The 17,383-nt window shown below is 41.6% G+C and overlaps 1 protein-coding gene across 12 annotated transcripts in view; it reads left to right on the top strand.

The window, feature by feature from the left end:
• Window positions 1-17,383, top strand: part of Atg13 (autophagy related 13) — a 46,534-nt gene that overhangs the window by 1,806 nt on the left and 27,345 nt on the right. Inside the window, exons 1-2 of one of the 12 annotated variants that reach the window (XM_052726164.1) lie at window positions 8,488-8,652; window positions 8,754-8,854. The exons of the other annotated variants lie outside the window; for them this stretch is intronic. The gene's annotated coding sequence lies outside the window, so the exon portion shown is untranslated. Of the gene's footprint in view, window positions 1-8,487; window positions 8,653-8,753; window positions 8,855-17,383 lie in introns of those variants that run through there. 12 annotated transcript variants of the gene reach the window in all.

The raw sequence follows: 17,383 nt of genomic DNA, 5'->3' as shown, positions 1-17,383 counted from the left end.
CCACCTCCTGAATGCTGGGATTATAGGTGTGAACCACCATATCCAACCACTAAAGCCTGAGTTTAAATCTTTTAAAGACTTGTAAGTCATTAAATTATTTCAAATTCATTTTAGATACCTTTCTGTTTTTAATTGTAGAGTTCATGTGGACCAATTTATTAGGGAAGTCTTCTGAAGGCTAGTGTAGGCTGCACAGGCAATTTCTTCTAATGGTGTCCTTTATGTCTTTCGTCACAAGAGAAGGGATGAGTGTGAATCACCACTACTTGGAAAAACAATTCAATGGTCATGTATTGTTAGTAAAAGTAAATGTCTAAGTCAAGAATTAATAGAAGTCATAACAGAATTACAATTTGAAAAATGTTGCTTCCACTTTGGTTCACATATATCTGAATAAAATGCAGAGTTAAAAAATCATTTTACAGTCATTCTAATTTTAAGGAGTTTCAGCTCCTTCCCCCATTAGTATTGCCAGTCATTTAAAGGTAATTTAAGATAGTATTAAGAGCAGATATTCAAGGCCAGCGTAGTGTCACACGCCTTTAATTCCAGCACTTGGGAGGCAGAGGCTGACGGATCTTTGAGTTCAAGACCAGCCTGGTCTGCAGAGTGAGTTCCATAGTGAGAACCTGTCTCATTAGATACTCTGTTTTAAATAACCTTAAGGATTTATTATTATGTTTACCTTTAATCTATCTCTTATTAGTGTATTTGTGCACGAGTTTGTGTGTTTATGTGTGAACAGGCTTGTGTGAAGGTCAGAGAACAACGTGTGGGAAGGTTCTGTCCACCATGAGGGTGACAGGGATCGCACTCATGTCATCAGGCCTGGTTGCAAACACCTTTAAACGCTGAGCCATCTCACTGTCCCTCTAGGAATTTTTGCTCCATGTATTTGATCGACGTGTTGCTTAGTGTATAAACATAAATGGCTGTTACATTTCTAGAGATTATATCTAATTTTTCCGGCAGAAATTCTGATTGTGTGTGCACACTCGAGAGTGTGTGTGTGTGTGTGTGTGTGTGTGTGTCCACACATGAGCCTGCACTTGTATATACACTTGCATGAAGGCGTACACATGTGCATGAAGGCATGTCACCTCAAGTTAAAATCAGGTGTCTAATATTACCATATTTTATAAAGATATATATAAATAATACATATTTTTTATTCTTATTTTAACTTTTGTTTTGTTTTGTTTTGGTTTTTTTTTGTTTGTTTTTTCGAGACAGGGTTTCTCTGTAGCTTTGCGCCTTTCCTGGAACTCGCTTTGGAGACCAGGCTGACCTCGAACCCACAGAGATCCACCTGGCTCTGCCTCCCGAGTGCTGGGATTAAAGTCGTGCGCCACCACGCCCGGCCTTATTTTAACTTTTATGTGCACTGGTGTATGCATGTATGTCTGTGTGAGGGTGTCAGATCTTAGAGTTACAGACAGTTGTTAGCTGCCATGTGGGTGCTGGGAATTGAACTCAGGTCCTCTGGAAGAGCAGTTGGTGCTCTTAACCACTGAGCCATCACTCCAGCCCATATATTGGTTTTTTGAGACAGGGTTTCTTTGTGTAGTTTTGGTGCCTGTCCTGGATCTCACTGTATAGACCAGACTGGCCTTGAACTCACAGAGATCTGCCTGGCTCTGCCTCCCAAGTGCTGGGATTAAAGGTGAGCGCCACCACCGCCGCACAGCTACCATATTATATTTTGAGACAAAGTCTCTCATCAAACCTGGAGCTTGCTGCTCTGGCTAGACTGGCTGGCCAGCAAGCTTCGCAACATTCTACCTGTGTCTACACCCCCAGTGATGGGTCAGAGAAGCTTTCTGGGTTGCCTGGCTTTTACATGAGTACTAGGAATGTGAAGTCGGGTCCTCATACTTGCACAGTAAAAATTTTAACCCATTGAGCCATTTCTCAGCCCGAAGTTCTGATTATAATATCACATGTTTTCACTTTTTTCCATTGTTGCCTTCTTGTCTTTCTTTTTTAAACAATTAATTGTTGGAGGTATATTCATGTCATAGTGAGTAGGTGGAGTCAGTCCTGTCCTACCTTTGTGAGTTCTGGGTGTTGAATTCTAATCTAAGGTCTGCAGACTTGCTGTACAGCAAATGTTATTACTCAGCCATTTTGACCTTATTACAGTAGCACTTCCATTGGTACTGAATAAATTGGAAAGCCAGCCGTCAAATCTGATTTAAGAGTTTTTAAGGATGGCTGGTACTTGCTGCCAAGGGTGGTCCTGGGGACCCATATGGTGGGAGAAAAGAACTGACTCCCACAAGTTATCCTCTGACTTACACACATATGCCTCACAGGTGCCTCACCCGGAAGAGAAGAACAAATAAATGTCATTGAAAATGTTTTTAAGCTTGTTATGGAACTTCCTCTCTGACCAACATCTCTTTTACAAGGGTGGGGCTGAACTTTGCAGTGATAAGTACTTGGACTCTCTGGTGACCAGCCCTAACCTGAGGTTTCTTAGGCCCATCCTAAGGTGCCTTGTTAGTGTAAATAGCTTTATTTGAAAAACAAGACATTTCACTCAAAATTTCTAAGGTTTTTCAAGCTCAGTGACAGATCCTGTAGTAGCTGTTGCCTTGCTTGCTGACCTTGAGCTTGATGTCCTGCCTGTGCTAATTCCCTGCCGGGTTCCACCCTCCTGAATGCCTAAGGGAAGTTCCTTATCTGTGTATCCTGCATATTGGGCATAAACGGCTTAGATGCAAGATTGTAAAACATTAGGAACTTCTGCCTCCGGGGTTCTCCCATTGTGCTGTAAGCCTGTATTTAAGACCTCCTCCCTCCTTCAATCAGCATTCAAAATAAATAAATAAAGATAAAATCAGCTAAAAAAAAACCTTAAATGTTAAAACAAACAAAAAAAACCAAACCCACCAGTAATCCAGCACTTGGAGGAATGATAACTGAGTTTTAGGTTGGCTTGAACAATATAGTGAGACAATTCCTCAAAAAGGAAATCTGGCTAGAGAAAAATGTATGGTGCCTGGAGATAGTTCAGTGGTTAAAAGCACTGACTGCTCAGGAAACCCAGATTTCATTACCCAAGGCAGCTCACTGTAACCCCCTTCATCGGCTCTGCATGCACACAGTGCATAGGCAAAGCACTTGTACACTTAAAATAGAAATAAATATCAAAGAAAACAAACTAATCTGGTTGGCGCCTGTCTGCCTGTAACCCCATCCCTTGGTAAAATAAGATCTTGATAAGATCTCTGGACAACATTGAGCCAGGCGGTGGTGGCGCACACCTTAGTCCCAGCACGCGGGAGGCAGAGCCAGGCGGATCTCTGTGAGTTCGAGGCCAGCCTGGGCTACCAAGTGAGTTCCAGGAAAGGCGCAAAGCTACACAGAGAAACAAACCTGTCTCAAAAATCAAAAAAAAAAAAAGAAAAGAAAAGAAAAGAAAACAACACAGAGAAACCCTGTCTCAAAAAACAAACAAAAAGATCTGGAGTTGAAGGTCATCTTCAACTGTTTCCACTTAGTCAGGCTACCTTGGGAATAAATCAAAACAAAAGGGCTAAACAACAAAAAACAAACAAGAAAAAAAGGCAGATAATGAAAAGAATTGGTGAGGACTCCTTTGAAGAGTTAGTGGGAATGTACAATCATATAGTCCTTAAATGGAATTTAGAACCAGGCAGTGGTAGCACATGAGTTTGATCTGTGAGTTTGAGGCCAGCTGGGTGTACAGATCGAGTTCCAGAACAGCCAGGGCTACACAGAGAAACCCTGTCTGGAAAATTTTTAAAAACTGAAATTTAGAATTATATGGTCTAGCAACCTCACCCCTAAGTGTATACTTAGGAGAGTTGATACCTTGTTCATAGTAGCATTGTTTAATAGGGTTAAAACACAGAAGCAACTCAAGCATGTGTATCAGGGTTTAAATGGGTAAGAAAAATATTCATTATGTTGTGTTATGTAATCTTTTTTTTTTTTTTTTTTTTTCGAGACAGGGTTTCTCTATGTAGCTTTGCGCCTTTCCTGGAACTCGCTTTGTAGACCAGGCTGGCCTCGAACTCACAGAGATCCGCCTGCCTCTGCTTCCCGAGTGCTGGGATTAAAGGTGTGCGCCACCACCGCCCGGCTGTATTATGTAATCTTTTAAAAATTTTATTTATCTATATTTTATGTATAGTGCTCTGCATGCCAGAAGAGGGCATCCAATTCTATTATAGATGGTCGTGAGCTACTATGTAGTTGCTGGGAATTGAACTCATTACCTCTGGAAAAGCAGCCAGTGCTCTTAACCACTGAGCCATCTCTCCAGCTCTTATGTAATCTTCAAAAGAAGAAAATTGTGAAATATGCAGACCTAGTTAGCATTAGTTGTCAACTTGCTGTGGCCTAGAGTCACCTGGAAAGGGAGTCTCGGTTGAGTGATTGTGATTGTCTTTATCTGTCAGGTTGGTCTGTGGGAGATTGTTTTGCTTACTAAATGGCATAGGTCTGTGGACGGTACTATCTCTTGTCAGGTGTTTCTGGGCTGTATAAGAAAGCTACCTAAGCATGAGATTGTGTATTAGTTAGCTAGCAAGCAGCATCCTCCATGGTTCCTGCTGTACTTTTGCCAGTGAACTCCCTGGTCAGAGGCAATTAATGCACAGGGTGGCAAGCAATCAGAACTTCAGGTTCCACTTTAAATTCCTGCTCTGACTTCCTTCAGTGTTGGACTGGAAGTATAACATAAACTATCTCCCATCCATGGGTTTTTTGTTTTTTTTTTTTGGAGACAGTGTCTTTTACCTGTAGCTCTGGCTATCCTGAAACTCTCTCTGTAGACCAGGCTGGCTTCTAACTCATGAAGATCTGCCTGCTGGGATCTGAAGTTGTTTGCCACCATGCCCACTCCTAATGGCTTTTGGTCATGATATTTGTCATGGCAAAAAAGAAAAAAGAAAAAAAAGAAACTAGAGCATATGCTTTCATGTCGACAAACCTTTAGGACATTATGCTAAGTGCAATAAGCCAGTCATAGCAGAGAAATGCTGTCTCGTTCTACTTTAAAGTACTGTATGATTCTGTGATATTTAGAATACCCAGAGTCATGGCCCTTGGTAATTGCCAGGAGCTGGAACAGCTTTGGAATGGAAAGTTATGACTTAATGTCTACACTGTGTCAGATTTATAAGATGAAAACAGATTTTGGAGTGGATGGTACTGCTGGTAATATATTGTAGGTGTATTTAATACCATTGAACTGTTACTAAAAAATGAGTAAGATGGTAAGTTTTACCTTTTTGTGTGGTAGCGAGGATGAACATAATAAAAACAACTTTAACATGTTTGCTAGGCAAATACTCTTGGATTTTATTTTTGTGCTCTGGGGATAGAACTCAAGGCCTTGCCATATTCTAGGCATGTGCTCTACCAAGGATTTTTTTTTTTTTTTGATGGGTGGGTAGGTAGCAGCGAGATGAGACAGGATCTCACTGTAGCCCGGGCTAGTCTTAAATTTATTATGTTTAGCCAAGGATGACTTTCCTCCTGGCTCTACCTCCTACATGCTGTGATCAAGAGCAGTTCAGCACACCAGATTTGTTTTTGTTTTTACAATAGTGTCTTATTAGGATTACAGGTGTGAATAACCATGCCTGGTACAAAATGATACATGGTGCGGGGATGCGGGTGTATCGAGGGTAATATGCGTGTGCTAGAGCCTATGTCCAAAAGCCAGAATAGGATGTGGCCTTCTTCCCTTGGGACAGACTCACCGAACGTGGGGCTCAAGCTCACTGGTTCTCCTGTTCTGTATTCCTCCATATCCCACAAGGATTACAAGGCTTACACGGCACACCCTCTTTGTAATTGAAACATGTGGGCTTGGAGAGATGGCTCAGCACTTAAGAGCATATTCTGCTCTTGCAGAGGGCCTGAGACTGGCTTCTATCACTCTTGTCAGGTGGCTCACAGCCACTTTAACTCTATCTCAGCCAGGGGGATCGCTGATGCCCGGGCTCCTTAGGGACCAATACTCTCATGTACATACACCCACACAGATATATACATATAATTAAAAGTAAGATCAAGGGCTGGAGAGATGGCTCAGAGGTTAAGAGCATTGGCTGTTCTTCCAGAGGTCCTGAGTTCAATTCCCAACAACCACATGGTGGCTCACAACCATCTACAATAAGATCTGGTGCCCTCTTCTGGCCTTCAGGCCAAACACTCACTGTATATATAATAAATAAATAAATCTTTAAAAAAAAATAAAATAAAAAAATAAAAGTAAGATCAATATTGGGACTGGAGAGATGGCTCAACTGTTAAGGGCACTGACTTCTCTTCAGAGGACCTAGGTTCAAATCTCAGAACCCACATACAACTCAACACTGTAACTCCAGATTTGACACACTTCTCACAGATGTAGCTACAGGCAAAACACCAATGCATATAAAAAAGTAAATAAATTGGGGATGAGGAGATGGTTCAGGTTAAGAGCACAGGCTGCCCTTGTGTGTGTGTGTGTGTGGGGGGGGGGGGTCGTGTGTCCTGAGTTCAAGTCCCAGCACCCACATGGCAGCTCACAACCATCTATAATGATATCTGGTGCCCTCTTCTGGTGTGCAGGCATACATGCAGACAGAACACTGTGTACTTAATAAATAAATAAAGAAATAAATCTTTCTTTCTTTCTTTCTTTTTTTTTTTGTGGTTTGTCAGACAAGGTTTCTTTGTAGCTTTGGAGCCTGTCCCTGCTGTAGCCCAGGCTGGCCTCGAACTCACAGAGATCCGCCTGCCTGTGCCTTCGGAATGCTGGGATTAAAGGCGAGCGCCACCACAGCCCAGCCCAATAATTTTTTTTTTTTTTTAGGTAAATAAATTTTTAAGAAACTAAGATAAATCTATAAAAATATATTGAAAATTGCTGGATGGTGGTGGTACACGCCTTTGATCCCAGCACTCAAGAGGCAGAGGCAGACAGATCTCTGTGAGTTCAAGGCCAGCCTGGTTTACAGAGTAAGTTTCAGGACAGTCAAGGCTACACAGAGAAACCTGTCTGGGGGATACATATATATATAAAATTTGGGCTGGAGAGATGGCTCAGCGATTAAGAGCATTTTCTGCTCTTCCAAAGGACCAGGGTTCAATTCCCAGCACCCACATGACAGCTCACAACTGTAATTCTAGTTCCAGGGGACCCGACACCCATGGCAAAACACCAGTGCACATTAAAAAGTTAAAAAAAAAAAAGAAAATTTAAAATCATATAAATAATTATGTAATAGTGTTCTGAAAGAAAAATATTCATTTTTATAAATTAATATGGCAGAGGTATAATAGCTGAATTGTATGTAGGGAATTAAAAAAATGGAGGAACAGAGGAACTGAAAGGGGAGATTAGAAAAAAAGAAAGATCATATATAATGTCTTTGTTCCTTTGTTTTCATTTTATTCTGTTTTTGATATTTTTATGTGTATGACTGTTCTGACTTCATGTATATATGGACACTGTGCAGTGTCCATGGAGGCCAGAAGACAGCACAGGATCCCCTGAAACTGAAGAGCATTCTGAACCACCTTGTGGATGTTGGGACTCAAACCCAGGTCCTCTGCAAGAACAAAAACTGCTCATAGCAGCTAGGCTATCTGTGCCCCCACGTCATGTCTTGACCTTCCAGTTTAACCTCACCACTCAGAATGTGAAGTGGCAAAGCTGCCTTAGGAAATGATTCTGTAGTCCGTAGAAAGTTAGATGTTGAATTACCTTATGATCCTGGAGTTTTACTTCTAGGCACAGACCTAAGAAAATTGAAAACATTAACATAAAAACTCGTACATACTTTTTTAGCGATATTCCGCCCTGGAAGCCAGAGGCCAATATCTGGTGTCTTCCTCTCGCTCTCCACCTCATGTTTAAGACAGTGTCTCACTGAACCTGGAGTTTGCAGACTGGCTAGGCTGTCTGTGATCTCCTGGCTTTCTCCTGCCTTAATCTCCCCAGCGCTGGTATCACAAGGTTCTCTTGCTTGTCTGACAATCCCCACTACTGGCGGACCGACGGGCAGACGGACGGACGGAGCCGCTTCCTCAGACCCTCTCTTTCTTACTGCTTTTTATCTATTTATCTGTGTATTTACTAGGCAGGATCTTCCCATGTAGCCCAGACTAACATTAATCTAGACGTCCTCCTGCCTCTACTTCCTGAGTCCTGGGAGCACTGTTGTGTTCTACAGTGCCTCCTCTGTCATTTTAAGGGTGTTTCAGGGAGGAAGAGAAATAAACATTGAAAACTTTACTCTTAGCCAAGTTGTTCATGATATTTTGTGGATAATTTAATATTTATAAATTGATGGCTGGTAATAGAGTTCAGAGATAGGCCCTGGGGTTCAGTGTCCAGTACTAAAACATAAACCAGAAAAAAACAAAACAATAACAAAAAACAAAACAAACTGAATACTAAAGCCCCCAAACAAAACTTATCAATAATTTCTGGAATTTCTGTTCCACTTTTATTTCTAGGAGATGAACTCAAGGCCTCATGCACGCTAGACAAGCACTCTACCAAATGAGCTGTATCCCCAGCTGGGCTTTCTGATTGTTTTGAGACAGGTCTGGATTTGTAACTCAGTCTGGCTTTGAACTGACAAGCCTCTGGCATTGGCCTTCTTAGTGCTGGGATTACAGGTATCTGCTATCGTACACGGTTTAGAGTTTTTTAAAATTTATCTACCTATTTAAGTAAACTCTTCTGATTTCTTTTTTCTGTTAAAATTAACATTTCAAAGGGCTGGGGGAGAGCTCAGTGCTAGAATGCTTGCCTGGTCTGCACAAGGTCCTGCTTTTGATCCATAGCACTGAACCAACAGAAAGAAATTTTAGTATTAAGGTAAGTAAGAGAACCTGCCTGTTTTTCCAGTCATATGACCTTTTTCTCTTTAGTTTATTATTGCCTTGTGCACTTAAATCCTGTTCCAGAATCTCCTGGCTAGCACTTAGATCTTAGTACTTCTGTATAATCATTATTGCAGTGGTAGAATTGATTTTCAAATATACTTTTTTTTTTTCTTTTGGTTTTTCGAGACAGGGTTTCTCTGTGTAGCTTTGTGCCTTTTTCCTGGAACTCACTTGGTAGCCCAGGCTGGCCTCGAACTCACAGAGATCCGCCTGGCTCTGCCTCCCGAGTGCTGGGATTAAAGGCGTGCGCTACCACTGCCTGGCACCAAATATACATTTTAAAGTATTTAGTATGCTCCAAGTCTATGCATGTCCTCTGTACCTGGGGCATCTAAAAATGTTACTTGCCATGAATTTCTGTTAGTGAAAATATGAGAAGAAGGTTGCAAAATTGAAATTTTCTACTTAACGACTGGTACATTGGTTTTTTATTACTTGTTATTTGTCTAAGTATCAAAGAAAGGTCTTAATTAAATGAGAGTACTTCTCAGAAAAAAAGCTCCAAGTAGCAAGTCACGGGGAAAGGTTGAAGCATGTTCAGTGATAGCAAGATGGCAGTGATGGGAGCTTCATTGCGACTGCGCCCCAGAGTAGCTTTGTTCTCTTGTACGGGTTTTTGTTGTTTGCTGTTTTTTTGAGACAGGGTTTCTCTGTGTATCCTTGGCTTATCTGGAACTCACTCTTTTAGCCAGGCTGATCTGAAACTCAGAGATTTGCCTGCCTTTGTCTCCTGAGCGCTGGGATTAAAGGTGTGTGCTGCTGTGCCTGTTATGATTGAGATATTCACATAGTTATAGTTTACCTAATTAAGTCATTTTAGAAACAGTGGCACTGGATAAATTTAATCAAATATATGTGAATAAGAACAAACATTTTTGTGAATATCTGAAATTAATCATAGTAATGGGTTATGTTCTTAGGGCAAAAAATTACACAAAGGTGGAAATAGTTCAGATAAACTCACATGTTCTGTAAGCATATTACCAAGACAGGGTCAAAACTTGAGAAGTAGTTGCGGAAGTTTCAGCACAAGTGAGAGATAAGACTGCTCTGGGATTGAATGGCCTTAATTTAAGCCAAGTAGTAACCCAAAACCCTGTGGCTTTGGCCTAGTTCTCCTGCAACAACTATATTGTCTTAAAATTCATCTCACTTGAACTCTCCATCTTTAATGTAGGTAGTCATTTTGGAAATCAAAATGTATTGGTCATAGTGGATTTAAAACATGGGCAATGGGACTGGAGAGGTGGCTCAGCAGTTAAAGAGCATAAGCTGCTTTTCCAGAGGACATCGATTCTATTTCTAGCACCCATATGGTGGTTCACAACCATCTGTATCGCCAGGTCCAGGGGATCTGATGCCCTCTTCTGATTTCTGTGGGCCCTGCACACATGTAGTATCCAGATACACATGGATGCAAAATACATGTATGTGTAAAAATAAAATAATTAAACATTTTTTTTTTTTTGTTTTTCGAGATGGGGTTTCTCTGTGTAGTTTTGGTGCCTTTCCTGGATCTCGCTCTGTAGACCAAACTGGCCTCGAACTCACAAAGATCCGCCTGGCTCTGTCTCCCGAGTGCTGGGATTAAAGGTGTGCACCACCACTGCCCGGCTCTGTTTTGGTTTTTCGAGACAGGGTTTTTCTGTGTAGCTTTGGAGCCTGTCCTGGAACTTGCTCTGTAGACGGGGCTGGCCTCGAACTCACAGAGATCTGCCTACCTCTGCCTCCTGAGTGAAGGCATGCAACACCACCTTCCAGCTTAAAAAATTTAAAACATGCCGGGCGGTGGTGGCGCACGCCTTTAATCCCAGCACTCGGGAGGCAGAGCCAGGCGGATCTCTGTGAGTTCGAGGCCAGCCTGGGCTACCAAGTGAGTTCCAGGAGAGGCGCAAAGCTACACAGAGAAACCCTGTCTCGAAAAACCAAAAAAAAAAAAAAAAAAAAAAAAAATTTAAAACATGGGCAGTAGCTGGTCTTCATAGTCTAAAGAAATGAAAGTTCATACTGTATATTGTAAGCAAGAAAACTCTGGACTGGTATCTGTTTTTGTTGCTGTAGTGGCTTATTTGTCCTGGAACCCGAGATCCTCCTGCCTCAGCTTTCCAGTGCTATGATTAGATTTTTCGTAGCAGAAGTCCAACCCGTTTGCCTCTCTGGTTAGTATTTCCAGAATTAAATGTCAAATTAGGGTTGTATAGCTGTAGACTAGGGTAAGTAACAGGTATTGGTAGAAAGGAATGAGATTTATTCAAGGACCAATAATTTTGAAAAGAAAGTAGGGGACTACTGTCCATTTGCTCCATCTTAGGGGACTGAGAGTTGCAAAGGTTGTGCATAGAGGGGTTGGAGAGGAGCAAGGCCAGGGAGGCTACACATAGCCAGCATGGCAAAGTCCCTGCCCAACAAGGAGCCTCTCCTATCAAAAGAAGGGTCCCTGCTCTAGGAAGGAGCATGAGACATTTATAATGGGGTGATTGCAATTAGCCATCTGTTATTGATGTCGTTTCCCAAGGTGCCCTCATTTTAGAAAAGGTAACATATTTATTACTTGCACTTCTGTTTGCTTAGCTCTCTTGTTTCTCAGCAAGTTGGAATTGTTGTATGAATTGTTCCTTATAACCGAACAGTTGTTCCTCAAAACCTTGACTGAACTAATAGAACTGGTTTCCTAGCATGTGCGTCCAATTCTGGACTTGACACAGGATCACTCCTTGCCATGTCAGTGACTGAGCTCTGTCTTAAAGGTGCCAGTAAGAGCCGTTACCTTTTCAGAATCACTCTGCCCATTTTCTCTGCTGACATTACATGGGGTTAACTGAAAGTCACTCTGAAGAGTTCGTCAAGACTTCTGGCTCATAAACAGTCTGATGACAATGCTTTACTATAATCACAGCCTAAGCTTGCAGAAGGTAAAGTAACTATCCAAGTGATTTCCTCCTAGACAAGAAGAAGTACCGACTGCATTACTGTGATAGCTGTGGAAAAAAAGCCCAACAAGTAGTCTCCACAGCAGTTATTTATTTATTTATTTATTTATCTATCTATCTATCTATTTATTTATCTATTTATTTATTTATTCTTTCTTTCGAGACAGGGTTTCTCCGTATAGTTTTGGTGCCTGTCCTGGATCTCGCTCTGTAGACCAGGCTGGCCTCGAACTCAGAGATCCGCCTGGCTCTGCCTCCCGAGTGCTGGGATTAAATGCATGCGCCCAGCAACACAGCAACATTTAATGAGTGTATGGTAGTAAAGGATAGGAAAACAAGTTCAGCTGTGGATCTTCTTATTTGTCTTTATTCTGTGGATGTGTGTGGGTGGGTGTGGGTGGGTGGGTGTGACTGGCACAAGTGAGAAGATGAGAAGACAACCTTGTGTGTCAGTCTTCAACTTCCACCTTGTTGGAGACTGGTCTCTTGTTCAGTGCTGCATTTTTCAGGCTGGGTAGACCTTTGATTTCCAGGGATTCCCCTGTCTCTGCCTGTCTTCCTGTAGGCGCACTGGGATTACACAGAGAGACTACCACCTCCAGATTTACACGAGTTCTTGAAATTTGAACTCAAGTCCTCACACTTGCCCTCTCAGCCAAATCCCCAGCCCCATGGGTCTCCTTGTAGTATTCATACCAAGTTTCCCTTTTTATTCTTAGGGTGTTCAAAAGAGCAAACCAAAAAGTAAAGCTACTGCCTGTTTATCTTGCAAAGGCAAATTGAGTGTAAGGGAGCAGGTGTGACAGCGGCAGACACTGCCGCCCTAGAGGTAGCTTTCTCCCCACGGCGGAGCAGCAGCACCTTTGGGCCTCAATAATTGTAGTTGCCCACTTCTTTCAGTGCTGCCCACTGTGCAGAAAGTTTAAAACCCACAGTGTATATAGTTCTGGTGGCAAGACTAGAATAACTCTCCTTGGTGTAAAGAATAGGGGCAGTATAATCCTCCAGCACCTTTTTATCTCCATCCATTTCTGTATTGCTTCAGAACCTTGGGTGGTGAACCCTGCTAAAGGACAGCATTACAGTTGTTTACAGTTCCAGATTGGGTTTATTTTAGATCCCACAATTGGACAGCTAGGAAATAAATGTTCTGATGAGCTGAGCAAAAGAGTGTTTATAGACAGAAAAGGGCTCAAGAAAGCAGACAGCCACACACACAAAAGATTTGTAGCTTCATTCCGAGCCCCGTGTTTTTGAAGTCATTTCCATAAATATCATTGCCCAGACCAATGTCATGGAGTTCTTCTGTCTGTTTCTTCTAGGACTTTCATAGTTTCGGGTCTTAAATATTAAGTCTCCAGCCCATTTTGAATTGATTTTTTTTTTAATATAGTGAGACATAAGCCTCTGGTTTAGTTCTATATCTGAACATCCAATTTTCCCAACACTTCATTGAAGAGACTGTCTTCCTTTTCTGAACTTTTTGCACCTTTTTCAAAATCATTTGACAGATAATGTGTGGGTCTATCTCGGAGCTTTTCCTTTATTTATCCAGGACCCTGCTGTCTGGCCACTCTCTTTGTAGATTTTGAAGTCAGGTGGTGTGATTATCTCTGTTGTTATTCTTTTTGTTCAAGATTTCTGTGGCTCTTCAGGGAGTTTTTCGGATTATATACACATTTTAGGGTTTTTCTTTCTATTTCTGTGATGAATGTCATTGGTATTTTCATAGGAATTGGACTGACGTTGCAGATCAGTTTGAGTAAGACATTTTTAAGATTATTAATTCTACTCCATGAACACGGGATATCTGTTTACTTGTGTCTTCAATTCCATTTTTGGTTGTTTTATAGTTTTCAGTGCTAAAATCTTCACTACTTTGATTAAATTAATTCATAAATAGTCTTTGTAGTTGTATAAGAAGGATGTTTTCTTATTTTTCCTATTTACATAGTTTGCTGTTGGCTATAAAAGGCTACTGATTTTGTATTTAGATTTATCATCCTGAAATTTTACTGGATTAAATTTTTATTTAGGTCTAATGATTTCTTTGTTAAGAGTCTTTAGTGCAGTGGTTCTCAACCTCCTTGAAGCTGCGCCCTTTAATACAGTTCCTCATGTTGTGACCCCAGCCATAACATTATTTTCGTTGTTACTTTATAACTGTAATTTTGCTACTGTCATGAATTGTAATTTAAATATCTAATACTCAGATATCTAATATGCAACCCCTATGAAAGAGTTGTTCAACCTCCAAAAGGTCAGCTCATGAGTTGAAAACCACTGCTTTGGGGTATTTATTGTTTTTTGGTTTTTTTTTTTCTGAGACAGTCTCTCTCTCTACATAGCCTTGTCCTGGAATTCCCTATGTGGTCCAGGCTAAACCTTGAACTCCCAGAGATTCTCCTGCCTCTGTCTTCAGAGTGCTGGGATTAAAGGTATGGGCCACCATGCCTGGTTGTTTTTTGTCATTGTTTTAAATTGTAAACTTGTTCTCTGCAAACAAGAATGGTTTCACTTCTTTGGTTTTGTGTTGTTGTTGTTGTTGTTGTTTGGTTGTAGGAAGGAAACCTAGGGCCTCACACATGCTGGTAGGCCCTCTACTACTAACTATATGCCAGCCCGCATTTTACTTTGACTTTTGAGATAGTCTCACTGAGTGCCCAGGCAAGGCCCCAAACAATCCTCCCACCTCTCCCTCCCGAGTACATAAATTCATAGGTACAAGCTATCATGTTTGACTTTTAACTACTTCTTTGTTTATTTGAGTGCATTTCCCTTTTTTCTTTTTCTTTTTTTTTTTTGCATGTTTTTGTGCATTTGTGGGAGCACATATGTGTACATACATGTGTATGTAAAGGTACATGAGGAGGACAGAGTTTGATATCAGGTGTATTCAGTTGCTTTTTACCTTATATATTGAGTCAGGGTCTCTTACTGGAACCCAGAGACCCTTGATTTATCTAGTCTAGCTAGCCATCTTGTTCTGGGATTACAGATGTTGTTAAACCCATCCAGCATTTATGTGGATTTTGGAACGTTTTGTCTTTAATTTATATGAGTGTGTTTGTGTCTGGTGGGGGTACCCATGGAGGCCAGAAGAGGACTTCTTATCATTTGGAGCCAGAGACACAGGCATCTGCGAACTGACATGGGTGCTGGGATCCAAATTCATGTCCAGCAAGTGCTCTTAACTGTTGAACTGTGTCTCTAGCCCTGTGGATGATTGCTTTTATAAGCCTTATTATTCCCTGAATTACTAGAATAATGTTAGGCATGAGGCTTCAGAAGCAGGCCTGAGGAAGCAAAATGTTTTTTGTCTTTGACCTTTTTCTGTCTTTTATTCATAGCTCCATTTTCTCCCCCATAGAGACTACTAAAATGACCATTTTTCTTGGTTTGGGGAGATTGCTTAGTTGTTAAAGTGCTTGAGGTCCCATCCTCAGAACCTACACAAATTTTGCTGGGTATAGGGGGGTCTCCTTGTAATCTCAGAACTGCTAAAACAGAGACATGTGGATCCCTGGGGCTTAATGGCCACCCAGCCTAGTCTACATTGTGAGTTCAAGGCCAGTGAGAAACACTGTCTCAAAAAGAAGAGCTGGACTGTGTTAACATTGTCCTCTGGCTTCCACATGCAAAGTTTTCTCTAGTCTTCTGCTGCTTTGAGACACTGCCCATAAAGAAATTCAACTGGCTTATCTTGTCTGGTAGGACTTCACAATACTCTAATTGCAAAACAACAAAAACCCTCCTTAGCCGGGCGGTGGTGGCGCACGCCTTTAATCCCAGCACTCGGGAGGCAGAGCCAGGTGGATCTCTGTGAGTTCAAGGCCAGCCTGGTCTCCAAAGCGAGTACCAGGAAAGGCGCAATGCTACACAGAGAAACCCTGTCTCGAAAAACCAAAAAAAAAAAAAAAAAAAAAAAAAACCCCTCCTCACCCAATCTGCCAGCATTAGCTCATGCCCTTTTTATCCACTTGCATATTCATGTGGTTGCACAGCTTTCAGTCATGCCTATGCAGTGCAGTCTAGTTTCAAATTGAAAGTCTCTGCGTTTCCCTGCTGCCTATACGTTGCACGGAGGATCTCAGGTGTCTTCAAGATTTAGTTCCACCCTTAACCTACCTTCATGGTCAAGGAAGGTAATTGTTGATGGAGCAGTTATTAATACTGTTTGTCTTAGATACTTTTCTGTTGCTGTGATTAATTGCCATGAGCAAGGTAAGTTACAAACAAAGTGCTTAATTTGAGGCTTATAGTTTCAGATCATGAGAGTCCATGACTATCATGGAGGGGAGCATGGCAGTAGACAGACAGGCATGGTGCTGGAGCAGTAGCTGAGAGCTCATATCATGATCCACAAGCATGAGGCCAAGAGCCAACTGGGAGTGGCTTAGGCTTTTGAAGCCTCATATATACCTCTAAGAAGGCCACACCTCCTATTCCTTCCAAACAGTTCTACCAACTTGGGGCCAAGTATTCAAACATGAACCTATGGGGGCCATTCTCATTAAAACGACCACATTGCTTTACAAGAAATGCTGAAGACTTCTCTATCCATTAGGGCCTAACACCTAGAATTTGAGAACCTGCCAAAACCTTAGACAAGCCTCTCCATGTGTTTGCATCCAACTGTGATGAACCTATGTCAAGTTGGTGGAGGGCCTTGTGCACCAACTCAGCCTAATAAAGGTTGATGACAAGGGGGCTGGAGAGATGGCTCAGTGGTTAAGAGCATTAGCTGCTCTTCCAGAGGTCCTGAGTTCAATTCCCAGCAACCACATGGTGGCTCACAACCATCTGTAATGAGACCTGGTGCCCTCTTCTGGACTGCAGGGACTCATGTAGTCAGAACACTGTATACATAATATCTTTTAAAAAAAAAGGTTGATGACAATGAGAAACTAGGAGACTAGGTAGGCCTCTACAGAATTGATCTGGAAGGACCCTGGTAAAGTAGTCTGTTGCAGCTGTGTAGTGGTTAAGGACTAAGGCAGAGAGTCTCTGGCCAAAGGTGTCATCAAAGAATACTTCAAACACAAGACATGGACACATACAAAATTTGGCTTGTAAAAGTATGTAAATTTCTGGAAAACGACACGTGGAGGTTCCTGGATAGTGGTATGCCCAGAGAATGCATGGAAACCTAGCACTTGTGAGGCAGAGCAGGTGGATTTCCAGGAACTTAAGGCCAGTCTGGTCTATATATTGAATCCCCAGACAGTTAGGGATATGTAATGAGACCTTGTCTCTAAAACAAATGAATGAATGAATATAACATAAAACCAGAAAACAAAGCTGAATGTAATGACACATAATCCCACTACTCTAGAGGCTGAGGCAGGAGCTTGGGCCACAGAGTCAGATACTGCCTTAAAAAAACAAAAACAAAAACATAACGGTCATTAACATGGCTCAGCAGTTAAAGACACTTACCCATAAGCCTAATAATTTGAGTTAGATCTGAGGACCCACGTAGTGGGAGGAGAGAAATGACTTCCACAAGTTGGCCATGAATGCATGTATGT

This window comes from Peromyscus californicus, unplaced genomic scaffold (assembly GCF_007827085.1).
Source record: "Peromyscus californicus insignis strain IS unplaced genomic scaffold, ASM782708v3 Scaffold_7__1_contigs__length_154581171, whole genome shotgun sequence".
NCBI lineage: Eukaryota > Metazoa > Chordata > Mammalia > Rodentia > Cricetidae > Peromyscus > Peromyscus californicus.
The sequence above is the reverse complement of the archived record's forward strand: the minus strand, read 5'-3'. Positions and strand labels throughout refer to the sequence as shown.